This window comes from Dendroctonus ponderosae, unplaced genomic scaffold (genome assembly GCF_020466585.1).
Source record: "Dendroctonus ponderosae isolate FM_Combo_2020 unplaced genomic scaffold, Dpon_F_20191213v2 Dpon_F_20191213_6, whole genome shotgun sequence".
In the NCBI taxonomy this organism is placed as follows: domain Eukaryota; kingdom Metazoa; phylum Arthropoda; class Insecta; order Coleoptera; family Curculionidae; genus Dendroctonus; species Dendroctonus ponderosae.
Genome location: NW_026018814.1, coordinates 14,535,490 through 14,550,458, shown reverse-complemented (window position 1 = coordinate 14,550,458; position 14,969 = coordinate 14,535,490). Strand labels below are relative to the sequence as shown.

Sequence of the window (14,969 nt, the reverse complement as noted above, 5' to 3'; positions counted from 1 at the left end):
TTGCCCGCACATCGCAAATCTTGTACGTCAAAATAAAAACTTTTTTAAAAAGGACATTTTCAATTGGAAATCTATAATTTTTGGGAAATGGGAAAAAAAAAACGACGATACGTATTGACAATTAATAATGTAGTAATAAATTCAAACAGATTAGTAAAAAAACAAAATGTAATATCAATGTTATTATACATAAACAAAAATAAACAAATATGCAGTTTTTTTAAAACTCGATAAGTACATATTATGATAACAAAAATTAAAATAAACTATGATCTGCTCAGAGAAAATAATAGTTTTAGCTATTATTATTCAAACATCCACTTCGGAATCATCGTCCTGCCCTATCTCATCAGCATTATTGTCAACAGTTAGGGCAGGTTCTTTCATAACTTCATCATAAAAAGTAGTAACTTCATCCGTAAGACCCATGCCACGTAAGAGCTTTTTAACGTAACTTTTCTTGAGGTCACTAACATGATTCACTGTTAGAAGCTTCTGAGCTTCTGATATCCGATTAGCGTTTTTACACCTTTTTTGAAACTACTAACTTCTATTTCATAACCAGTATATGTAGTGCGGACTTTGCAAATAACTGTCCCTTTCATTTTCTGGTGCTTTTTTTGTTGGTGATGTACATTGCCTAGTTTATAAATCCAAACTTGCCTTGAGTAAAAAACTTCACCAACAGACATTTTTGGTAATGGCTGATTTTGTTGGCAATCGAAACAAACTTTAAATGTATTTTCTGTGTGGGTTTTCATGTATTTGAAAAAGGCCTTTGCTCTTATCCTATGAAGTCTGTACTTGGTGAGCAGTTCATTACGTTTTTCCAACATATTGTTTTTTCTTATATATACCAGAAACTCCTCACAAATGAAACATGTATCTGAGTTTGGATTTCCCAACCCAAGGTTAAAATTTTGATAAAAAATCTTCTTGTTTTAGCCAAAGAACATTTAAAGTTTGTTGTATCACAAAATATTTTGTACATTTTCTGTATGTTTAACTCAGGAGGTAACTAGTTTCTTCTGAATTTTTCACGCGAATAGTGATTTTATCTGCATTTGTAGCTGCTTATGTGTGTTTTTATTGCTTCAGAATTACCCTTATCAATCTGACTCAGTACACGACCTCCCCGCTTTTCAACTAATAGTTCTCCGGCGATAAATTTTTTTGAAATACCAGACAGTCTATCTTTTCTTGCACCTAAAACATGAGACAAGTTCAGAGGAACAACTAATAAAGATCAATTTTGAATTACCAGTTATCTTTTGAAATGTGGCAGCACAAACAGGAATATTGTCTCCAGAAGTTCTAATTGAATATTTAACCGAAAGTTTTCTGTTTTGCCTCAAAACTGTTTCATCTGTAGTTTTTCGCTTAGGAACATCAACTTGCATGAATTTAAGCAGTATTTTATCTTGGTCAATTTTTTTCGCGTCATTTGCATATACCATTTCCCTAAAACCTATAAAGTCTGTGAAAATCTCCATTCTACTTCGAATTGAAAAATAGTTAACTTACCTAGTATCTCATTTCTTGTTAGTTCTCCTGCATTACAAACAACACCTTTTCTCTTGCCTTCGAAATGATTACATGCGATTTCCGCTTCACTTAACCTCTCTTTTCTATAACGCGTAATCTTTGGTCTTACTTGAATGCTATTTTCCTTAGATAAGAGATATAGATAAGATAGAGATAAGAGATACGAATTTTTTTCCCTTTTTCATGAGTTTTACGTCTTTACTATATTCTCCCGTTATTTGATGCAAATTTCAAAAAGAAAGCACAAAACACTGGAGCAGAGCTGAAACTGTACTAACAAAATGAATCATTTAAGTAATGCAGGTTCACTACTTATCGAGTTTTAAAAAAGCGCGCATATTTATCGAGTTTTGAAGAACCGCAGAAATTTGTCTATGCTGTACCTCTGGTAGTGACCATGTTTTCATGAATCTGACGCTACCAGCTGGTCGGGCATTGAATTTTTATATAGAATCCATGTATAAGTCAATTTCGGTAAAAATGTACTTATCGAGTTTCAAAAAAACGGTCCTCAATTCTCCTTCTAACGATAGAAAAACGAAGTCTGTAGCTCTAATGATTCCTGAGACCGAACGTAAAGGTGGGCACGAATCGGTTCCAGAAAAATGAATTGAATATTCGAATAATCGAGTATTCGAATATTCGTTAAATATTCGAGTGTTCGTTTACCGTTCACTGTTTTCCAAGAAGAAAAATCATTATCTCATATCATTTTTGGCAACTAGCCGCAACGGATAAAAAAGTGCCTTTGTCGGCACATTAATTGTAACACCGCGCAAAAGTTGATGACGCGAATCACCAGAACATAGAGACGTAATTTTATATTCATTTGCAGGAAAGTAAATATGATTATTTTCATTTGCTTGTAAATATATGGGTATTTGTTAAAATGCTTGTAGAATATGAATCATTTATTTTATAAAAGTATACAAAGTGCATATAAAGATATTTGCACCTTGTGACTTTGATAATGTTGGTGTATTTGAATATTCGAATATTCGAATAGTCGAATTATTCGAGCTTGATACCGAGCCCTACAAAAAACGCTTAAAATGTGTAGAAAAATGTCTATTATTTCGAATCTGAAACTTCTAGCATGTTTTTCAATTAGTGCGATGGATTGCCCGTGTCCGTGTGCTGAAAATGATGCAAAATTTAAGATATTTTGAGAAAATTAAAATTTTTTTGAAAAATCGACCCCCTCCCTTGGAAGAATTTCGGTCAAAAATTAAAATTTCACATGCGTGTTTTTTTGTGCTCAGTCGAGTCCTTCCGACGTAAGGAGGTCATAAATATGCGTATATAAAGTGTTTGGGCCAATAATGAGAAAAAAATCGTGGGCCGAAAATCGCGAACTCTCAAAAACCGCTTAAAATGTCTATTATTTCGGATTTGAAACTTCCAGCATGTTTTTCAATTAGTTCGACTCATTCCCCGTGGCCGTGCGCTKAWTATTATTATGCAAAATTAAAGGCTTTTTGAGAAAATTCCACAAGTCCCCATCCTCCGTTCCACATTACCTTCGCAACTCTCTGCTTTACAGTGCAGCAGATATAAAAATATTCGTGCTTTGTCACGCCACTGGATTCGGATAAGATAAATACCCGCAGAAACTCAAATGCTGATACTTGATAACGATATTGTCTCAATTCTTTGCCATTATTCAAGACTCCTGCGGATTAGGGTTGTGTTTTTTTTCAGTCACAATACTTTTATGCTGGTACTCGTTTAATCGCTTTGTATTTTCTTTGCGGTGCTGGGGGTTGAATAAGTGTGTGTTTAATGCATTCAATGCGAGCCTCAGATGAAGTTTTCTTATGGAAGTTTATCAGAGCCGTTATAATTAGTTGTCTTACTGGCTGGGCTACTCAATGAGCTTAGAAGCAGCGTAGTTTCAGTATTACTGTACGACTAGGAAAGGAATTGTTTGATCTTCAAATTTAAGAGGCGGTTTTCATCTTCAACATTTGAGGACACTCCAATTTTTATTCCTCAATTTGGAGGCCTGTTGAGTGACATTGCACTCACAAATGCGTTCCAGGTGCCCCCTCAATTCAGGCATGTTGAGCCAAATTGAAAAGGCACGCGCTCTATGTCACGTGCCTGCACACTGTTCAGGTAATAAGGGAGCTTAAAACCAGGAATTATAAAAAGCAGAGGGTGAGAGCCCCTTTGAAGAATGCACGAATTCGTTTCGGCCACTAGTGAGTCATTGGTCGATTGTTATCTTACGTTAATTAAGTTCGATTCAACTAGTCTACATGTTTACTACATGCAAACTGTCTTGGTTGCTTGGTTTCAGTCCGGGCGCAAATAACTGATCGATTCAGTGGTTTGGCATTTTTTTCTTCAGAGTGGTGTTTTCTTTAAAGATAGAGCTTTAAACTGAAATGAAACTCACTAAAAAAATCATGTTAACGTCATGGTTCTGGCTTTATTGAAAAGGCAATTATATGCCATCATAGCTTAACTAGAATTTGGTGTAAAATGCGCCACGGCTGGCTCGAATGAAGACCAATCTGGAAGTCCAATTTTTGTTCACTTCAAAATTTCTTCCAGACCTTAAAACGCAAGAAACAGTGAGATTTTCTGGATATAATGGAGTCTCAATAATGTTTTCTGGATTTCCGTCGCTTCAAATCCGGCTATGGCAGGCTTTTTTGTCTAGTGGACTCAAAGTAGTCGAAAATTGGACTTCTTTCATGGATTGCTCTTCATTTGCCAACAAAATCATATCTAAGTTATAATGGCATACAATTGTCTTTTCAATAAAGCCAGTACCTTGACCTTAACAGGCATTGTATGAGTTTTTCTTTCAATTTAAAGAGTCCATTTCTAAAAACACCTTTTATTTATATATGTGAGTTTGTGCCTATATTGTAGAAGCCGCCAAAATATGTGAGAAATTTGCAAGAAATAAAGGATCAAAGAGTTGGGTTGGACCTTTGAATGGTTTTACGTGCCTGGTTCTGGTTCTTATGGATGGTGCAATCGAATGGTATCAAAATATAGAGCATATTCCATGAAAAAAATACACTAGTTTCTCTTGTGTTTGAGAAACAAATCTTGAAGTTTTTTCAGACAGAGAGTATATTTTTCTACTTATTGTACTTACTTATCTACAACCTCTACAAATAGTTATCTATTAAAAATGCATTTAATTTTTTTCAATATTTTCAGTAATAATCCAGTAAAAAACTAAGTTCAAAAATGCCATATTTCAGTTTTACCCTGCATTTCATGGGCAAATTAACAAAGGAGAAATTAAAAAACGCCAATTTGTTTCCTCAAAAATCGAGCTAATAACACCCGTAATGAACCACTGTCGTTATTTTCATCTGAATAAAGGTAAATTTCTACATGTTCGACATTGATATACAGTTTAAGGTTTGAAGAGCATAACGAAAAACCGTGCATGTTCAAGAGTAGGTACCAATTTTGAGTCGGTTCACATATTTACGGCTTTGGTTTGCATATTTTAGCTTGTTGTAAAGTACAGTATCTGTTCTCTCAAATAACGTTAAGCAAGCAAACTGGAAAGGAAAATTGGGAATGGGTCTTCAGGTACGTTTTGCTATGGCACTTTTGTCGTTTTTACGGATATAAATTGCCTAGAAGGACTATTCATTTGCATTATATTACATTTATAACAGTCGGTGATCCGATTTGAATATTTTTTTGTCGAATAATGGTTCTATTCGTGGACAGAATTCAAGTTATAAGGTAAGCAAAAAATTTAAAATTTTTCTGCCTGCGATATCGGGCGAAAAAAGTACGATGTTATAGCCTGATGTATTCGGAGTAATTTGAATTTTTAATCGTCTGGTTATTCTAACCCATTCGAAAGATATACACTTTTCATGGCCGGTCACATTTTCTGCAAGAAATTTTCTAATTTTTTTGCTTTTCTGTTATTTTCGAATTAAAAAGAAAGTTTAGATAAATTTTGTGCGGAAAATGTGCCCGGTCATAAAAAAATTATATTCCTCGAATGGCTTAAGATAAACAGACGATTAAAAATCCAAATCACTCAGAATACATGAAGCTTTAACAGCATATTATTTTTTTCTGTCTGAGCTACCAGATATTGCCAGCAGACGGACTTAAATTCTGATCAAGAAAACTGGTCGCAATTTAAACACCCTTTGCGGCACGGATGAGCCTACGAAAGGTTCAGCAAGAGAACCAGGTTTTGTTCAACTTTATTTTTTCATGAACATATGTTTTTTGGGGATTTTTTAAAATCCTGTTGGTAAGGCATTACACAGTTTTGAATCGTGTACTGATTAATTTTCTGCCTAATGTTTGGCATACAAGATTCATCGAAAGGGTGAACAATTAAATGATTAAATAATTTATTCTGTAGTTCGTTGTATTTTTTCTCGAAAAAGTGTATGCATGTTCAGTTTGCTACCGGCAGTAGACGAAATCGGTCGATAATCGCATTCTTAGATGGGAAATAAAGAAACATTGTGGCCCTTATGGCAAGTGCGGAAGTTTATAAAAGTTTAGTGAATTTCTTGAAAATGGAGGATGGGGCGCCAACTTGCAAAATGCTGGTAATAATGATCTGTGATCTATAAATCTTTTAGCTTGAACTAAGTTTAGTTTTTCGCCATCAACTGACGTTTTATGGATTCATTATATTTCTCTCTCTTTACAATTTTAAATAAGTTTCGCTTTGGACAGATTTCCTGCCGTACTAAACACATTTTCTTCTTTCTTTCCAGGTGGCACTACGCAGATTTCGGTAGGCATATAATTATTTTTCCCCTGGTTCCCATGTGCATGTAGAACGTTAGTACCATATTCATCAACTGACTCGTAGGGTGGATTTGGTACCGATTGAACTATTGGTTCTTTCGTAGTTAATTTCTAAACTTTGGGAATATTTTGGGCGGCTTTGTGTTTTTATATTAAGCTCATCTGAAGCTTTTGGCTAAAGAACCGCCTCAGATATCGAAATTTGGGTCCAGTATTATGTTTTTTGTGAAAAAAAGGAAATATTTTTAATTTTGCCTGTTTTTTTTTAAATTAAGGGTATGCAGTTTCGTGAAAGCGTTCATTTTCAAATCGACTTTTCGGAAGCGCACAAAATTCAGGATTTCATGCGATTTAAATGAACTTTTGAAAGTTTGAAGGAATTTTGACGAGATTTAGAGAGCAGTCTTCTTTACTGAACGCACTCTGAACTTGTAGAGTATTTTTCGTTTCTGTGAAATTCATTTTTGAAAAACTCAATTCAAAATGTGTGCCGCTATAGTTTTTTGAAATTCTGCGAACATTTTTTTGAAGTGAATGAAGTGATGTGATGAAGTTCGAAATTTTGGCGAAATTTAGAGCACACTCTTCTATACCGAACGCATAACTCTGAACTTGTCGAGTATTTTTCGTTTTTGAGAAATGCATTTTCTTAACATGAGACGAACATTTTCGTAACGAGTGAAGTTCTAAATTTTGATGGCATTAAGAGTGTACTTTTCTTTACGGAACGCATAACTCTGAACTTGTAGACTATTTTTCTGTTCTGAGTTTTTTGTTATAACTCATCGCGCCCCACTGAGCCGCACTTTTAATTACGCTTAGCATTTAACCCAGGGGTGGATTACAGCTCTACAACGCCCGGTGCTGGAGTTTCAACACCCAACAAAAAAAATCTCACCAAATTTTTAAGCAGCAACATTAGACCAAATGGGTGACTGCAGCGCAACTGCACCGGTGAGTTACTGTGCCGGTACTTTGGGTTGGCGCACCAAGCCATTTCGGCATCACTGCGCTACCTGTCAGCGGCATTTTTTAAATGAAATCGTTATGGTCCCTATAGAAAAACTTGTTTAAACTATTTCGTTCCTTCATTATCTGCATACGTTTGATTGCATAAACACAAATTGTGATTGTTCATTTTGCAAAATCATCATGAAAAGCGCATAAAAACGAGTGCAACAGGAAATACCCTGTATAGATAATCAATGTCAGTGTTTTCTTAAAAAGAGTTTTAATTAAAAATTTTTAAATAAATTTGAGTTGACAAAAATTTTGTCGCGTAAAGTAAAACCGTGTTAATTGAACGAAAAACTCCATAAATCCTATCATCGACGCTAAACCAAACGGCGTTTCGCATAGTTAACACTCAGTGACAATGGGCAAGTTTCCAGAGAAAAACTGTGGGAACATCGTGGGCAAAACGACGTTCACAAGCATTACAATTCCCGTGGGGCGTCGCGACGCAAAAAGCCACGCGACCGGACACGCGTCTGGTCTTATTTGCTAAGCCAAATGCGTTCCAAACACGACAAATTATAATAGTGATACATACGCGAGCTGCTCCAGGGAGTTGGGTCGCATGGGAACTCGAAACGTTTCTCATTGCAAATGTGAGAATCGGCTTTGAGGTCCTGGGAATTCTTTTCCGGGGGCAAAACGCGCTTCGCCGCCACTGCTTTTAATGGCTTGTTAAGGGTTTTGCTTAAAAGTAACCACCTGATGCCACTCGGGGGGGTCTTAATCATTAGATGGGGCTCATCGAGCGATCGAGCAATGCGATTCGATCACTGAGATGAGGCATGTGTTAAAACAGAAACGATATCAAAAACACACTGGTTAATGATGCGGGCCACAAGAGGAGTTTCTTTTTTTTCAGTGTGCTCAAAGTAGATACGAATCGAAGTGGCCTCACAATGAAAACGTATGAGTGGGCCAGATGGTTTAGCGTCTGAAATATTGTTAGATTTTAATTGGTTAAACACATAAAGGCTGAGCTATTTAGAACTCTCTTAAAGAGGTAGACTGTAGAAGAAAAATGTCTCCAGATGAAAAATTAAACGTTCGTTTTGTCTCGTGAGGCTGACAACTCTATAAACTGTTAAAAAAATGTTTGATTGCAGCTTATAGAATGCTGCAAAGCAAGCGTTTTCTTCATTAAATGTTACGAACTTTTGCGTTTCAAACAGTGGCTTTGGCTTTTCGAGCTCTTAGTTGGTTTTTTCACATTCAATTAATATTAAAATTTCTTACCTGCTAAAAAACGTTATCTGATGTTTGACTTTTTGCTCTAATAGGGTGTTTACACTTTTTTTAAATATTGATATATGGAAAGTAGTTATGGCAAACATTACACTGATATAATTTTTTTGGCAAAAAAAGTCTCCATAATAATTTTAAAGCGAATTTAAATTCAAATCAGATATTTTCCGACAAAAATTGTGACGTAGCAGGTCATATCAACAAAGTGTCTCGTGTTAATTTTGTTGTTTTCGCAGCTTTGTTTTATTATTTAAGTTATTGTGATTATCATGATTTTATTGATTATTATTATCTTGCATAATGGAAAATAGTGACAAGTATGGATCACAAAATAAGTGGTGTTTTGTGCCAGGTTCCAAACAAACTCTTTCTAACCGTTCCCCATGATTATGCACGTAAAGTTTTATGGTTCAAAGCAGCTAGACGTGATGTAACACATGGTAAATTGTTTGTTGACGCTTTAAGGAATCCTTCTGAAGCCATTTTTTTAGTTTAACACAAACTATAAATTATTTAAATCCACAAAATAATTAATGAAACACAACCACACAACTAAACAATATGCACAGAACGTAAACAATCCGCCATTTATATGACCAGAGACGTCACAACAAATAGGATTGCGTTTTAGAGATTCATGAATAATTTGAATTTTAGCTGAATTTGTTTATTAAATATTTAACAAAATATCAATAGATAGATAATATAAACTTATTTAATCTTTGATGACCATAGATTAATGTTCAGTTTGTAGGAATTTTTGATACAATGAAAACACCCTATTCTAAAGAGTAACGCTCTGGTACGTTTGTACCAGTTCAAACGTGGATCTAAAATGTAGAATCAAGTTTTACGAAGGGTTTAGGGAGTCATAATTTTTTTCTACAGTATTTTCGTAAATATGTTTCCAGGTTTCGAACAGAGGTCATCATCAGGGTTTTCCATCTAGTTTTATCCCATTTAAAGTTACGTGGATATTTTGAAAAGCCAAAAGTCTCCAACTTTTTATAAGAAAATATTCATTCGTTTCATATTCCTGGCAGGTTTCGAATTGATATCACCATCAGGGGGATGTTTCTAAAATTTTTTAAACTTAGATATGTTTTTTGCCAGCCACTGGTTCTTTGGGGCTCAGAACAGAGATGAATTGTTGGTAATTTGCGCGGAGAAGAAACTTCTTCAAGAAAAAACCTTGGAGGCTTGTACAATAAATATTGGAACGTTTCGTGAAGATGATAGCGAAGAAGGCTGTTTCGGCTATTGCTTGCAACTGCTGAGCTTTTCTGGTTTTAGGGCTGCCGTGGAAAATAATTTCTTCTTGGCGTTGAGCAAGCACGACAAGAAGCAAATCATTCTTTCATGCAATATACCAGGACGAAATGCTTTTCCAACTCAACTAAAGGCTCCAAAACCTTCACCATTTCCTTGTCAAATAAAATACTGTTTCTGCTTGTGTGTGAATACGACACCGGATCTAACGGGGTTTGAAAATGGGATTTTACAGTGTGTTTCCACTGCAAACTAGAGTGAAAAATGGTGGTTCAACATGGGAAAAAACACGCGTGAAAACTGGGTTCTTAGCAATTCTTCTTAGTTTCTGTTCCTCAAGCAGGACGTGTATTTTCTTTTCAAATTTGCCTTTATTAAAATGTTAATAATATACACTTCTCGTTGAAAATATAAACTTCCAGCAAGAAAGGAGAGGGCTTTAATGGAGAAAAAAGTCCGGCCGATGTTGAAGAAGATTGCTTTTAAGGCGAAATTAAATTCTTAATTTTACTCGCTCAATTTAACAGTGAACCTGGAAAATGTTGAAGTGATGAGAGGAAAAATCGAGCTTATTAAGAAATTCATGTCAAATTAGAGGAAGTGAACCCTTATTTGATGGCAGAATCAAAATGGATTTTTACTGAACTTTGTAGGTGGTTATTAATTAAGCAGGATGGGCCGCTTGGCTCCATTTAAGTCATTCTGCTTTGCAACGTCCCAATCCGGCGTAAATCCTGAGGTAAATGCAGGCAGCGATATGCATATTTGATATGCTTTTAATGTGTCTGTAGTCGTAAGCCTCTTATGTGGCATATTGCTGGTGCTGCACTCTCCCTATGAATAAATTATATTAAATATCTATCAGAAGTACGTCGACGCAAAGCCGATCACAGATTGGCCCTTTGAATTTCGTATAAGCTTGCTCCGCCTGCCTGCCGTTGCTCAATCTATCTCTTTGCCCTGTTTGCCTCAAGAAATTTTAAAACGTTTTTTTGGTGAGAAAAAAACTATTTGGAATTGGAAAAGATGCTTTTATATTCGAGAAAAGTGCCAGCAGATATTTTCGCATGTGCACCGGCAGTACCAAATTTTCAATGTCATTCAACATTGAGTACCTAATTCTGTCCAAAAATGCAAAGAACCAAAAAAATGGTAGCAAATGAATCAAAACGAGTTTTTCGGTGAACGTCTCTTAAACACTTGGTTCACTGCGACTGCATATTTGTGCAGTAAATTTGATCGGGGAAATCTTCCGCCCGCGCTCATCTTTCATACGCAATTGTTGTGAGAAGTTCGCTGTTTTCAGCTGGTCATTGTGCACAATTAGTACGTGCACGGGATTTATTTTGACCGGCTTCTTTTTGTTTGGACAAAGAGTCATTAGATTTAACGTATTTGTGGTCGGATCGGGATGTTTTGTAGACTCAAAACTGGCGTCAATTTTTTAAAGGAAGGGTGAAAGAACTGGAGGAAAGCGCAGAATAATTTTTTCAAAAACCTTTGCGAACATATTAGTTCTTAAGATGCATTTTCAGCTTGGTTATTTAGGAATGTTTGAAAGTAGTTTAATTGACCTTTGGATTTGGAGAAATTGCGATTGTATAAAATTCTGATAAAAATTACAACGGTCTACATTTAGGAACAGATTTGTTTATGAAATAGTCCACTTTTTACAGTGTGTTTGTGGTTAGCTCCGTTAATTATGCGCACTTCAAAATCAAAAATGTAGAACAATGTCGAGCATGTATAAAGTTTGCTTTCTTTGTGGGTACTCCAAGTAAGTGAAACCTTCTACATGAAAACCAGATAGAACTATTATATGTACGCCACTGACATATTGCTATAAACCTCCCTAAAATTGCTGCTTTTGTTATTTTTTTAATAATTTTTTTCCCAAATAGATGGTTAGACTGGTATTGCTTTACAAGTGGAGTTTACTTTAAATAATTCATTTCTCACAAATCAGCAATGATGGATGTTGCGCCATTGTAAAGTACACACTTTCTTCTATCGGTGTCGATATTTTCTCTATAATCGATTTAGTGGCTGATTTTTGGTGAATATCAACAAGTGCAGCTGATTCATCAATTAATCAAATCGTTTTGCAACCTTTTCTTTAAAAAAATAATTTTCAAACACCAGCTCAAGTAGAAAAATCATATGTGCGCCACTGAAGCGAGCAAATCTTGTTCTATTATTCTTAAAAACCTCACTAGATTTCCTGCTTTGGTTAATTTTTTAAGGATTTTTTCCCAAATAGGTGCCTAGACTGGCATTGCTTTACAAGTGGAGTCAAGGGCGGATCCAGGGGGGATCCATCAGTGTCGATATTTTCTCTATAATCGATTTATTTGCTGATTTTTGGTGAATTTCAACAAGGAATACTGATTCAGCAAAATCATATGTGCACCACTGAAATGAGCAAACTTTGTTCTATTATTGCTGTAACCCTTACTAGATTTGCTGCTTTGGGTAATTTCTTAAGGATTTTTTCCCAAATAGGTGCCTAGTTTAGCATTGCTTTACAAGTGGAGTTTACCATAATAAATCCATTTCTCAAAAATGAGCTTGATTACAAAGATGGATGTCACGCCACTGTAAAGTACACAGTTTCGTCTATCAGTGTCTATATTTTCTCTATAATAGGTTTAGTGGCTGATTTTTGGTGAATTTCGCGGCTGCTTAGGCGCTTCTTAATTGACTACCTTTGCAAACGGTTAAAAAAAATATATTTTGGAAAAACCTGATTTTGCAGAAAAATCATGGGTACCATTCAAACCAGCAAACAATCTCCTATTTTTCCTGTACATCTCACTGGATTTGCTAAGTTCGTTTATTTTTTAAGTTTTTTCCCCAATCAAGTGCTGTGATGAGCATTGTTTAACAAGTTGTTTTTAATTTTATTAATTCATTTAGCAAAAATCAGCTCAGTTACAAAGATCGTTGTTACTTTGGCGACATTTTCTCGCATAATTTGTAGCCTTTTGGAAAATTTCAGTGCATCAAGTTTTGATTTTTTCCATCCAAGTCAATTATATCTTCAAAACGAGTGTCAATACATTTATCGGCCAGTTTCGAAAAATCGTCTTAAAACACAGATCAAGTAGCAACTTGAAATTTTGCCCATCTTCAGACGAAAAACAACTTTCAAAGTTCTGAAAATTTCAGTGGAAGAGCGCTATATCTGGATTTTTCCCAGCCAAGTGGCTTAAAAAATAAGTGAATGAAGAATTCACTTACCCTCCCGTTTTTGAAAATTCGCAACTTTGCAGTGACCCTGATCCAGTAGCAACTTGAAATAGCAAGAGCTGTTTGGCGCATTTTAAAAATGTTGAAACCGTGAGCTCTTCTCAAATGATTAAAGTGATGAATTTTGCCAATATCGAATCACCCTGTATTCGCCAAGGAAACGAGTGCCTGGTAATAATTATTTACTAAACGCTCCCTTGATATTATGAAATATGAAATACAGTGGGAAAATCACGGTGGAAGTTCCGAAGCGAACGTCGATGATATTTTAGGGACATACGATATTTTAATGTACCTGCCGTGGGCATTTTATCGAATTTCCACAACAAATTCCGGCAAATTTTCAACAGGTATTTCGAACTTCTACGGAGCACTTTGCTTTTGTGGTCGGCTCGAAATCTACGCACTCGTCTTTCGAAAATGCTTCTAAGTGGGGTTATTTCAGGTCACTGAATGAAATTTACATTTAACAGAAAATAATTCATTTTCTTCCGAAAAAAGCTCTTAAAAAGTGCAAAGATGCGAAATGTAGAAGTTCTCAGTAAAAAGTTATGGTTTTAAAACGGGCGTTTTATAAAACGAAAGATTGAGTCCGATTCAGGCTGTATGCATTTTTTATGTAGTGCAACATTTGAAAATAACAATAAATAATATGATCAAAATTGCTGAAATTAACTGTGTGATGGTTATTTCGCATGACTTTGTGAAAACTCACAACTCCTGTCAATAAAGCGGATTTTTTAAAGAAAATATACAATTTTGACTCTAACATTTGTCTCGTTTTATGAAAATAGTCATCAATATTTGAAATCTCAATTTTTGTAAGAAACACTTTCTGAACTAACATTGATTAATCAAAAAGCGGTCCATAAAAAGTACGTCAGAATTAATCGTGTGAATATTGTTGTTAGAGAATTGGGACGAATTCTCGGAAGGATGTAAATTAATTTTATTTCTACTTCTTTAGAAGTTAGGACTTTTCGAGAAAACCAATTGGGAAAAACTAGCTGGCAATTTATTCCATCGAAAAGTGACTTTCTGATATTTTTAACCATTTCCGAGATATCAGCTCTTAAACTTCGACGGACTCTAAAAAGCTTACATTTCTCTTTCCAACGTTTTACAGGTTAGAGTTTGATAAAGCTCAACTGGGAATAAACTGTTCTTTTGACTCTCTATTAAAAGTATTGATTAAAGATTGTTTAGCGATATTTTTTCCTACAGCCCTGAAGAAGCAAAAATAATCTTTGAAGTATCTTATGCCGGTATTATACAGGGTGTTCCGTAAATATGTTAACATATTTTAACAGCGTGTTCTCCTAGTCATTTTAGAGAGGGGTCTTCTTGAGATTTTTTTTAATTTGTGGTCTCATTTTTGATATATTTGATCTCCAAAATGGCGAAAAATATTAGTTTTGGTTGCTTTTCTTTGCTTTGAAAACTTTAATTTTGGTACACATTATAAGCTAATTGAGTGCCATTCTATGGTAGTGTTTTGCAGTTTACTTTCATACAGGGTAGAAATGTGGAACTACTACTTTTGTTTCGTTCAGAACTTTTTTGTGTGCACTAACTAGTTTCCCCGCAAAAGAATTAAATCCTTTCGGCTTGATCAAAACTTTCCAGGCCGTTGGATTGGTAGAGGTCAAGAAGCTTTGATAAACTCGCCTCCTGGATCTCCCGCTCTAAACGTGCTTGATTTTTACATCTGGGGCCAATTAAAAAATACGGTATATTCAACAGAAGTGGATACAATCGAACAACTTTAGGAAATAATATTTAATATTTCTAACGAAATAAAAACTTCAGTGCAAACTTTACGGTCTGTAAATTTTAATTTCATTAAAAGACTGCTGCTAAGTTAACATTAGAATGGTTATTTA

The 14,969-nt window shown here is 35.1% G+C and overlaps 1 long non-coding RNA gene across 1 annotated transcript; it reads right to left on the bottom strand.

Moving 5' to 3' along the window:
• Nucleotides 1–108: 108 nt before the first annotated feature.
• LOC125504906 lies at nucleotides 109–1,843 on the bottom strand. Its single transcript, XR_007281790.1, has 3 exons — nucleotides 1,525–1,843; nucleotides 1,262–1,468; nucleotides 109–1,206 (listed from the first exon to the last, which is right to left on the bottom strand). It is a non-coding gene; the product is annotated as an uncharacterized LOC125504906 (long non-coding RNA).
• Nucleotides 1,844–14,969: the final 13,126 nt, after the last annotated feature.